This window comes from Epinephelus fuscoguttatus, linkage group LG3, assembly GCF_011397635.1.
Source record: "Epinephelus fuscoguttatus linkage group LG3, E.fuscoguttatus.final_Chr_v1".
Taxonomy (NCBI): Eukaryota; Metazoa; Chordata; class Actinopteri; order Perciformes; family Serranidae; genus Epinephelus; species Epinephelus fuscoguttatus.
This window is the reverse complement of record NC_064754.1, coordinates 37,355,612-37,368,061: the sequence shown is the minus strand read 5'-3', so window position 1 is coordinate 37,368,061 and position 12,450 is coordinate 37,355,612. Positions and strand designations below refer to the sequence as shown.

General features: G+C 44.4%; 1 protein-coding gene across 3 annotated transcripts in view; it reads right to left on the bottom strand.

Moving 5' to 3' along the window:
• The window catches only part of tnrc6c2 (trinucleotide repeat containing adaptor 6C2), a 64,107-nt gene extending 59,246 nt beyond the window's left edge, over positions 1-4,861 (bottom strand). For 2 of the 3 annotated variants that reach the window (XM_049568465.1, XM_049568473.1), the window contains exon 1: positions 4,067-4,860. The gene's annotated coding sequence lies outside the window, so the exon portion shown is untranslated. Of the gene's footprint in view, positions 1-4,066 lie in introns of all 3 variants that reach the window. The other variant, XM_049568457.1, reaches the window with a different exon arrangement.
• Between the last annotated feature and the right edge of the window lie 7,589 nt (positions 4,862-12,450).

The following is a 12,450-nucleotide window of genomic DNA, read 5'->3' as shown; positions in this document are numbered from 1 at the left end:
AAGTTGGACAAGAAGGCGGGGGTTACACAGACACCCAAACCATCCCAACACCCATAGGACTCTTTGGTTACAACTACCCTATACGTTTTTAATGCAAAAGCCACATGTATGACATAGTGTAAAGGAGATCAACCCATGTTCGTCTTTGTACGTGGGACAACTGGTCACAAAAACATACCTGGTGGCAGGACTGAAACTATTCTTTAAACCTTCCTCTGAAAAACAATGCATTCTTTTACCATATAAGAAGTGAATGCAGCTCACACTTTAACACACTTGTTATCAGGAAGAGGCGAATTTAGGGTTGGGAGTACTCGAAGATAAGATCATGACTATCATAACATGAGATCACTGTCTCGCACCAAAGCAGATTAGTGTCAGACCTAAAGTGAACTCTGTCTGAGAACATGCAAACCCGTGTTGCATAAATGGACAGACAGACCTACTAAAACAAAACATAAAACACCACTCACAGAAAATGTCAGTCTGGGCACTTGGAAGTGTTAAGGACCCACTGATACCATTTATTTTCAGGGTTATGTCCATCCAAAGGAGGATACAACAACTATTCCTGGCTTCCTATCGTTACTACTGCCAACACCACAGTCAACATACACTCCCCCCTCGCTGGCTCCCACAACATATACACAAACACTCCTCATTTAGTACAATGGCCGCACCAAGCACAACTGCCTGGCAAGTCTTTATACTGCCCCCCTCGACTTCAAAATAGAGCAGAGGAAGAGGGTAATGGCTTTTGGCAGCCTCCCATTGAATCCAGCTGATTCTACTGTCAACGCCTCCCTACTGCAGCAGCACCCTGCGGCAGTGTTAAGCGCGTTATCTATCAGGACTGTGCCAGTTGTTTGAAAAGCCTCATAATCACTGGCTCAGTAACTACCACGGACAGACCTGGGCTAAGGTCAATGACGGGGAAAAGGGATAGACAACACAAGCTACTTTTCCAAAGCACAACTAAGTGGGATTTACTAGAGCAAACACAAAATGTCTGACTGAGGGACAGAAAGAACTTTTTGTGCAGCCTCCCGGGCAAAAAGACGAACTTCTGTACAGAAATTAAAAATCAAAGCAGAACAACCAAAACAGTGACATAGAACAAGCTGGCCCATTCCAGATACATTTGGCCCTTTAGGGGAATCAAGCTACAGATTGCAACCTGAAAACTGGACCAGTGTTCATGTTTTGTCAGTAAAAGGTCAGACAAGGGGAAGCAAGCTTTGAGTTTAAACAAATGTCCCTGGTCTCCTCGGTGATAAGGAGCGGCAGATGGACTTACTGCCAGGGTTTGTCCTCATGGCTTTGTTATAATACACTCTAATCAAAACAATGTCTAGATGCCAACAGCCTACAGCCTGGTTGGATCCGGAGCCAACATGGGTTATGGGTTTCCTCCAAGTGCGCTGCCAAAACAGCAAAAGTAGTAATATAATTCAGTGAGTCTGGGCCCCAGTGAGAGACTGGATTTCTCATTTTGGGTCTTGTTGCACTGGGAAAGAACCAATTATACACCTCAAGATTGTGATAATTTAGAGTTCTACAATTTCTGTGTCTGGATTTGCAGATGTTGGCATGCATTGATAGACTATCCATGCTCTCAATAGACCATCGGTGCAATCCATGTTCTCCCAGCAGATAACTGATGCATTCCCTTTGAATCAAAAGGAACAAAGCCAAACTTTTAATACTATTCCATAGACATAACATCTGTACGAAGATTCAATAACAGAAGCTCTGTTGACATCTTCATCACAACACAACACGTCTTGCCTTGAAGTTAACTGCAGTGCTGGTGACCTAATGCCTACACACACTCCCTACTGGCCCTAGTGCCCTCCAGATGAGCCACCCGCTGTGGCTATCGTGGTAGCTATGGTGCTTAAGCGGTTATGTCTGGGCAGGGTAAGCCTAACTGTATGGTATTTAAGAAAACTAGCAGCCTCCCTCCTCTTCTTCTTACCAGGCTTTAGGTCTGTCTTTTCTCCCTATTCATTCGTTTTACATACACACAGGAGGGGCCCCTGCAACATCTTTTCACAGCCACCCCCTTACTGCGTGCACTTCGGCCTTTTGGAAAGACGGGCGTGCGCATGGAAGGGAGGAGGACCCTTGACCCTGGGTAAGAACAGGGCTCTGTGTGTGTGTGTGTGTGTGTGTGAGTCAGATGGGTGTCTGGGGCATGCAGGAGGCAGCTCACAACCTGAACAACTGCAGGGCATAAACCAACTGCCGGGGGCTTTGAGCTTGACTTAAACGGTCACACACTCCCATGGCAAAAACGACAGGCATTCCATGAGTGTATTCACTGGCTGATGCAGACACAAACATACAACACCTGCGACAGCACAAAAATGAACTTTTCCTATCAGGTAGATGATATAGGGTTCCAATAAAACACAAGTGAGGATGCCTTGATTGGTTTAAAAACCTCCTTCATCCCTCTACCAGCGAATCTCCTAAACTCAGGACATAAGGAGGGTGTAAAATGAGGGGCTGTGATGCACGTATTTGAATGCACTTTATGTCTGCACTATGCACTTTATGTCTGTTATTGCACTATAACTGTATATATTTTATGTGGCAGCCTTTATGTCCAGGACAAATTTCCCTAGGGAGAAATAAAGTAATCTTGAATCTTGAACACACTTACATTTCAAAACATGGCAAAGATATGCACATAAACAGGCTCCAAGGCATACACGCAAATGTGTATGTGCCTCACATACAAACAAACGCCCTTACAGTCTCCCCATCCGATTGCAAATGTACACATGTATGTGTGCCACTGCTGCTTGCGCACATTTTTCATTTCATCACCTCACTGGTGTGTGACGATAGAGATAAGACAGTTGTGACAGAGATGTCAGAGGGGGGGAATGAAAAGGGGGTTTGAAATTGAACGGGAAATTATGTACTTCAATTAAGACACGCGGAGGAGATATTAAAAGCTATACTCCAGTGCCTGGGGACAGGATGCAGGAAGGGGGGATGCAATGGAAGGCGACAGTTCAATCAGTATCTCCGGCTTTCTCACCATGCCGGGAGGGGTGGAGGAAAGGAGGGAAGAGAGACAGGACAGCTATGTTTAATAATGTCATTGGAATTAGTGTATTGGAATGTACAATGGTGTGGAAGATACAGGATGTGATACAGAATGAACCAAAGGCTAAAGAGGAGTGACAACGGAACAATTGGCATACAATGTCAGGATGTGTCACGCTGAGAAAACACTGCAGCTTCATGTGCAGCCACAAAACAAGACAATCCTGCTGTCATAATACAGCTCTATTCTGTCAACAATCAACCTATAGATAGTCCTGTGTGACTAAAAAAAGCCTGCTACCACACCATGACCTTCTAATAACTACAGAAACATTGATAAAGGCATGGCGATTCTCTCAGTCAGTTCAAGAAACCATCACATTACATGCTCACATGTACTGAGTGTGTTCCAGTCCACTCAACCAATCATGAAAGACCTATGATATAACACAAAAGTTCCCAACATTTCAACACACATACTAAATTCAATCAGTAACCTCTTAATGAATATCCAAAAGCAGCACATGGGAGAGTATCTCTGATCTGTCAGTCGTTTTTGGAGGGTTTTCTAATCGATCCAACATCACATTAAGCGCTATTACTAATTTTTGAAGGGGACCCCCTTCAAAAATCCCTTGGGTGTTTGGGTGCTCTAGGGAAGACTGTTTAAAATTCATACAACTCAGTCTTGTTTCTGGGGATATGCAACATTAATATTGTAAATAAAATGTTAAACTACATCATAAATAAACAGAGATAGTTGTTGATGGCTGTATTTATTATGTAGCACTTCACATTGCTTGCCATAGCCCAGTGTTAACGTCGCAGTTGTAAATAGGATGAACGGAGTTATGAAATAATGCTCTGAAAGTAACACTGCGATATTATTTATTAGAGCTCCTGTCCACTTTTGTCCAGCCGCTGAGATTTTGATTTTAAAACACAGTGATCAGCAATAACATTCATCAATATTTCATGAGAGAAACGCCATTCATTAGAAACTTACCTTGCGTTAACCACAGCTTTGGCAGCTTTCAGTGAAGAGTCGGTGCATGGCAGAAAAACACATGAAGAAAAGCATTCTCCGATGTCTTTTCTAAAGTTACCCGTAAAAAGAGATGGAGCAGAGATTCAGTCGCAATTAAAGTCAGACTTGGCAGATAAGCCGACTGCTGCTGAAGCAGCTTGGTGACAAGATACCGAGGTAAACAACGGCTACTCAGCCAAAGATATACACACAGCAAGTACGGTAATTTATGCTTTGAGCAAAAAAACCAAAAAAAACAAAATATGCCGTGAAATTACACTAGCCGAAAAACAGTTTGTTAGAAAAACGTCACGATATAATGGGGGCGGGGAGGGGGACGAAGCACCACTAACAACAAAAACAAAAAAAACCAACACAGATAAAATGACTTTGAAAAGCAGCTAAATAATGCAAGCTAACGCTAGCTGGTTGGCGTAGTACGTCGTCGACCGTTGCGAATTAGGCAGTTTTCGTTAAAAAATCGCCGTTGAGTTCTCGCCGTATAAGAGCAAGCCGACGGCCGTCAGCCAGCCAGCCAGCCAACTTGTTTTAAAGTGCAAAAGAAATGTTTTTTTTGTTTGTTATTTAGTTTAGGTCGCCAGCTGGACGACTAGCGACGGGCTGGCTACCGCGAATGCAAAGTGAGAAACGACTCCGGGGAAATACATTCTGTGTGGATCCAGACAGCGGAGCGGACAGTCATGGTAGGCGTTCAGTGAGCTCTCGTTGACAGTGGTCTCGCAGCCATTTTGTTCAAACTAACAACACTGCAGTCTGGCTCTCCTCCTCCCAGAGAGCAGACAGACCAGGAAGTGGCTCCAGATACGTCACTCCCGACCAACCAAAGCTGCAGACGCCAGCTCCGCCCGCCGCCCTCCGGCCCGCCCTCCCCCCTGTTCACCAAAACCTCCAAGCGGCCACAGAGGATGGACAGGCAGGCAGCTCATATTTCCAAGGTAATTGCTCAAGCATGCAGTCAGTGCTGTGTGCTTAAAAAAGCAACAAATGCAACGCTGTTATAGATTTTGGGAGGATGATATTATAAAGATAGAACGTACCTATACAAATTCAACTGGCTCCTAGTGACACTGTTACATAATACTTTATAGTACAGAAATACGACACCATACTTCATGTGACTCATGACTAAAATAGTGCATAAGAGAAACAGAAATGGATGAGTCGTAAAAGTCTACAAGCAGTTTGGAACTTGCATCATGAACTTTATTTAACAGGCTCAAATGCCTCTTAAAGGGCCCACCCCGGGTCTCTCTACCCAGGATGACCTTTTGTCAAGAATCTCTTGATCACATGATGTCCAGAAACATGGGGCGATAATTCCAGGCTATTCACAACATGATGGATGAGGTCGCCCTTGTGCCCCCTGAACCGCGTCTGCAGCCGCCTCAGAGAAAAGAAAATGCGGCCCCTGTCCATTCTCTGCGCTCCTTTCTCATGGAAATGACCGTTCCGTGCCCAGACAAACACACAGACGGACTCACTCACACTCACACACACACACACACACACACACACACACACACACAGTGTGAGGTGGGAACAGGTCAAGGCTGCAGTCCACAAAGGGGAAGGCTGACCAGTGAGAACTCTCTCAGCAAAGCTCTGGGCTCCTATACATCACTGGGAGAGACTGCTAATGAGAAAGCCAGGGGCCCCGTCCAAAACTTTTTTTCCCCTCCTTTTCAAGGCAAGATGCCCAGAGCTATTAAAATAGCAAGCTCCAACTGAATGGAGAAAGCAGATGTTCCATACACAGGGTTAAGAGAGGTGAGAGCAGAGGTCTAATGCCTACAGAAACGCCTGAAGGGATGTGTAGTTCACCGCGGATCACAGACTATTAAACTGTAGATATTTGTTTATTCGTGGCACTTAAATAAATTGTGTTCCGTGTAAACATTTTGTCTCAGAGTTTATCGAATGTGCCTACTCGAGGCATGTATGCAGTGATTTATTACATCAGGCAAGCTAAAGTGCCTGCATTACTTGTAACGTAAATGTCCTTCATGTAGACTCACATGAGTTATCAAAGATGAGAGATGGAAATCTGTAGAGCACAAAGGACAACTGAGACTTGAAACGATAGTGGTTTGACACGATCTTAGCCATCAAAGGCAAGAGCTACTCAGGTGTGTGTGTGAGAAGAAAAAAGACAGGGAGAGTGTGTGTGTGTGTGTGTGTGTGTGTGTGTGTGTGTGTGCAGATGTGTGCATGTACTGTATGTATGTGTGTGTGCACATCCTTCCTCCTGCACATCCACTCTCCAGCTATTCTGAGATGTTTCTCTGACTCTACCAATTTCCCCAATTGCTTTCACATTTAAGCAGACTGCTGACAGAAGCGAGCCAATGGGAAAGGTCCGCCTGACATTCTGATAGGAAACAGCCCAGACACAAGCTGTAGGACTGCAGCAGAGGCAATCGCTCACTCCTTCCCCTCTCAGACAATACACTTCTCCTCCTCCTCCTCCTGCTCCTGCTCTCGCTGTTCTCCTTCTCTCCTCTCTCCGATTTTTCAGTGCGCTCTTCTGCCTTTTGTTTTAATTCCAATCATGAGCCGCGTTCCGCATAAGGTTTTAATTTCAAGCCTGCCGCCGGAGTCTGCCAGACTCGCACGCACACATGCACAAATTCACACAAGAATGCACGTGCATACACCAAGCCAAAGATTCATATGCATACCGTACACACACTGTCTTTACTCTCACATCACAAATACTTGTGTGTTACGTGGCTACATGCATATTTAATGCATGTGCTCGGTGGCTACATTTTATCATTTAAACATGTTTCCCATGAGAGAAAGTAACTCCATCCAGAAACATGAATAATCACACACATTCATAAAACACAGACGCATCAGCAGACAAATTACATAAAAGAATCCCAACAGGCAGTTTTTTCTGCTTTGGAAGTCAAAATATACTCCATAGTTTATGAAAGACTGGCTGAATTTATAGGATCATCAAATGAATTCCACAGCACTCAAAATCTATTTTTTTGCTTTACTCTTAAATACAAAGCCCGTATCCAAATGCTTAACATCTAATCTTGTGGAATTAACCAGACAAACATGATCTGAGGGGTAGCCAAACATTTCATGACAGCACTGAATCCAAAAGCAGATCTTGGGTTTGAAATCGTCATTCCCCAGACGCTGCCTTCCAGAAGAAGACATTCATAGTTTGTTGTGTGATGCTGAATGACTGATGAGTCCGGGGGGGGGCAGTATTTTGGTATTGATTATGAATACTCAGCCCTTCCTCCACAGTCTGGACTTTATGCATGTGAGCAATCAAAATGCAGACGGCGAGCTACTGCTGCTTCGCTCAAAGTGACATTTCCAAAGGCATGACTTGACATATGCAAAACCGTCATGATGATAATTCTGACGGAGGACGGTGCCAAATGAAACCGTCTCCTAACTGCACATAAAAGAAGAGTGTTGCGCAGCGAGTCTCCCAGTTCTGCTACTTCAAGGCAAAATTTGCAAGTGGTAGCTGTGCGATTGAGGCTGAAACATTCATTGGGAGTTTTTTTTATCACTCTGATTAGCAATGTGATTGAAGTGCCTATCCATTAAATAATAGTGAAGAGTGGTAAAACCCTGCTGAGTTGCTCATTGCTCATCTCCAAGGTCTGCAGCGTTGCAATGAGAGATAAGACAGACTGCAAGTAGCTGAAGGCATGGAAGTCCATGAGAGGAGGAGGGATTCTTTTCATTAACTTTCATTAAGACTAAAGAGTGAATTACCCTGAACAGAAGAGGTCCGACACATAAAAGCCATTAGGTGGGGAAATATATACACACACTCACTCCTCTGCACTAAAACACACTTGCATACATGTACATACAAACATGGGGACGCACACAGATGCACTATTACACTCTTGCATACAAATATAGCGCAGACCTTGGCAACCAAATGCTTCAAATCCTCCATCTACTGCTGTGCCTCTGTAGAGTACATAATATATTGGGGGGGACAATAGTAAGAAGAAACAGGCTGGTAAAGGGGCAATGCAAGGGGTGGGGAAGGGGTTATGCAGCCTCTGTGTGTATGTGGGGGTGTTTTTGTGTGCATGCATGCTTGTGTGTCCATATGTGTGTGCTGTATGGGTAAAGGGAGGGAGGCAGGGCAGAGCGGAGCGGAGCGTTGCAGTGCAGTAGGACAGCGTTTCTGAGCTGTGGTAATTTCCCCTGAGGCGAGCGAGCAGGTAAAGGCCAGCGAGAGAGGGAGGGAGGGAGAGAGGGATAGGAGGAGGGAGGATGGCAGAGAGGCAGCGAGCGAGTGTGTCAGAGAATAATGAGGAATGATACAGCGGTGGCGGAAAAAAAAGAGGCTGGGCAGATTCGCCCAATCAAATGCACAGACACACTGCATTAACAGCATCTCAAGGTTGAATGTAGTCGCTCTCTCGTTGTCAACACATTAACGTTTCTATTTTCATTTCAAATGCCTTATCTTGTTAATGAGTGTTTTTGAACTGAGTCATTGTTTTTGTAATGAATTCATCTATTAATTACAAGTGCGCCTTTTCCTGATGACCTTGCTTTATTTTGTTACAAGCTGCAAGACCTTAATATTAGCATACATTAAGCCCTGCTTATCTTTCATCCCCAATTGCTAATACGTCAAATTATCACCCAGCAAAAAAAAAAAAAGCATCAACCACAATACTGGTTTGTATACCGGGGGTTTGTGTGTGTGTGTGTTTGTGGGTGAACACCCTCACTTATTAGCCCCTTCCCCCTCCCTACTTGCAAACTCATTACCAGGGTATAAGACCTGCGTGGATTTTATGGTGTTTTGGGAACTGACTGGTTAATCAGATTTATTGCACACTTAAGCTTAATTGATTGCCTTTATGGATTCAAATGAATAATTAAGTGCTAACAAGCCTAGTTTCTGTTTCATCATTCTGAAATGATGATAATGACCCACAGAGAGGGAAGGTGGTAGAAGTGTCAATCAAAAAATGCAAACATCACAGGATACACTTTTTCTTCCTGGTCCCCTGTTTACTATAGAGGCTGATTATAACAATGCCATGCATGAATAGTTCTACTTTACTATCACTCAAAACACTGACGCAAACACATCGTCCAGCTTATCTTCAAATTCATACTTGTAAAACCTAAATCCAGAGATTTATTTTTCTGTCCGCTGCTTTGCTCTTATGGGCCCTCTGCTGTTATATTTGATGTTTCTATTAGAAATGAAGTGGTATATGCTGTTATATACCGGCAGTGAAAGGACAGGCAGTGTATTAAGATCAAGGCGGTACAGACTGAGACAACATATCCTGACCTTCAGATGATCTTCACCAGATCAATACTATCATCAGCGCAGACGAGCGGTCGCAGATTAACCCAGCCTCCTATAACCACCCCCAACCCAAACACACACTCACTCTCACTTTCTTTTACACACACACCTGATTCAGTAAGGGCCCTGGGTGTATTGATTGGGTTGTATTGACTGACACACAGAACCACCACATGTACACACTTGCTTGTTGACTTTATTTTTCTCTGTCTGTCTGGCTGGCTGGCGCATATTGGGGAGGGTGGAGGATTTAAGCTGTATATTTGGGTCAGGGAAGCCCTATAGGGGCTTATCCATGAATATAAAAAGAGAGCTGAGACAGTGTTGAAGGCGGGGTCCCATTTATTCCTATGAAGGTTGCTCAGTAGCTCATGAAGCCAAAAAAGTTTGACTTCCCGGGTATAAAATTACCATGATCTTCTGCATTGTAACCCCCATAAAGCAAGCACAGTAGAGACTTCCGCCAGCTGAGCGGCTTTCGGTTTAGCCCTTTGCAAACTGGAATGGGACAAAATGATTGCATTGTGGGGCTCTTTTAAATTTTTGACATGTTATCGGACCAAAAGGATAAAATCTTGACAGTGAAATTGGTCATTTCGTGGGGTTGTGATGCTCAAAAAAATGTATCTAGTAATTGACAAACTTCTCTTTCACAATGTAAGTCTATGGGAAAAAGTATTATTGGGCCAAATGGCATTATGTGACGGACCTAGAAGTTATAAAGCCACCATTTGGCTTCTATGCCAAATCAAGGCCCTGTGTGGTTCCTGGTGGCTTGGGATTTTCACACTGTGCGTTCTGAGAAAGAAAGTAGGCAAAAGCAGTGGAGACTTACTTCCAGTTGTTGAACGCTACCATTGAGAAATTGACCTAAACCATGGCACAATTGAGGTGCAAAAGTCACTATATTGTCCCGTCTTGTTCCAACAACAAGCCAAGACATCCTTATTGAAGTTTCCACAACTTTCCAACAGATGATGGACTGTGGACTTGCTGAGTTACAGCAATCAGAAGAGACGAGGGCACTTACGTCTGCAGTCTTCATTTTATGAGGAGGATATCTACTCAACTCCAAAGGGTGTAAGAAGTCTTAAGAAGAGGTTTGTTCAGTCGAGGTGTGTCTGGAGCAACTAGCCAAAAATGGCAGATGGCATATGAGAGGGTCAAAGAATGACTTGGTGTTGATGTCAGGGCTGGGTCTCGGAAGGATGTCACCTCGGCAGGTGCAGCTACTGCCCCTTACCTTGACCATGACTATGTTTTACCGCCACCACCTGATAAGTTTAACGCCTCCTAGTGAAAGTCAATAGTACAACAACCTTTTTTGCCAACTGTTAGCTGTTGGCTGTTGTTTTTAAAAAATGATTTATCGTGCAGCTCTTCTAGACTTTCTAAATCTTATCGGACTGAATGGATCAAACACGTGATGGACCCATTAGGTGCAATTCCACTTTTGGCCACTATATAAAATTGGCTTCAAAGCCCAGTCTCCACTGCCTTTGCCTACTTTCAATCTCAGTGCGCATGGTGTGAACAGCTGCCACAGTATCTGTATGGATCCCCAGCTGTAGAAACAGGAAAGGCGGATGTGTACGTCTTCGTCTTCCAGTGAGCCGATGGCAAATTATTTTAGTAATTGTTTAATAAAGTTTCTAAATTAATATCTTTTATACTTCCACCTGACTTTAAGGTCAAACTGCACTGTTGTACAAATAATGATTGCCTCTGTATTTACATGTGTGTTTGACATTAGAGAAAAGGGCATGATAAAGGCCATGTGAATAGGCCGATATCAGAGGTCTGGCACTGCATTTTTCACAAACCTTTGCACATTCACTACATGCACACATACATTTCAAGCAAACATCCCAATCTGACCCCCCACAAGCCGTTTCTACAAAATATGCAGAGAGTGAAACAAGCAAATCGATGTCTGCACGTCTGCGAGTGGCCAAAAGGCATCTAACTCAATCCCACATCCAATGTAAATGTTGGTGGCGTATCCACAGGCAAGGGCTGATATTTAGAAGTCCATTAACACAGGGTGGAGATGGGTTAATTCACTGTTTGTAGCTGGAGATCCAGAGAGGGTTTAGGGCATGCAAAGAGGAGGGAGGAGGGGAGAGGGGGAAAGAAAGAATAAAAAGGACAGAGGGTGATGTGTGAAAAGCAAGACAACAGAAAAAGAAAGAGGAAATATAAGAAAGCAGAGGAAGAATGCAAATAAATGTGGTAGATGTGTGGATGGTTGGAGGGGTGCTGGTGTTGATGGGTGGGTGAGTGTTTGGGGAGGGGGGGTTTGTTGTGAGCATTGCTGCCTGCTATCATCCGCCTCAGCCTGGGCGTCAGTTTGATTAATGCTGCTTTCCTCCAACTGACCTCCAAGGTCACTGGAATAGTGGGTACTCAGCCTCTCCCATTCGCTGCCGCTCCGGAGGGGGGTAACGGCCGTATAATACGCTCCCCCAGAGGCTCTTCCTCTCTGTTTTTTCTGTTTCCCCTTTACTTTCCGTCTGTCTCTCATTTAAACTCTCCCTCTCATCCGCCCGGTCTGTCTGTCTGTCTGTTCATGCCTCCCCTTGATCTGCCCTTCCTCTCTCCCTATATCTCTCGCACTCATCCATCTCTTTCTCTCAGCCATCATTCCTCTTTCTCTCCAACCCTGTCTGTCTGACTCTTCTGCTCTCTTCTCCACCAGCGCTCTCTAATCTGAAATGCAATCAAAAGCGGCAATAATGTAATGTGTTTGAAGATGCTGGAGAGAGTAAGGGGGAACAGGCCTGCGAGCGGCTATTAGAGCACGCGGTGAGGTTTAGATAAACACATACGCATTACACACAACCACAACCGCCACCGCTCTTCCTCCCCTCCCTCTGTTTCACAAACAGGCTGCCAAGGTGAAGGCACATGAATAGAGTTGTCCTACACCAATAGATACTTGGCAATGGCACACTTCCTCTGGCTGAGAAGCTCGTAGCAAATTCTTGTGCCAGACGGTCTTTCCTGGCATGGACCT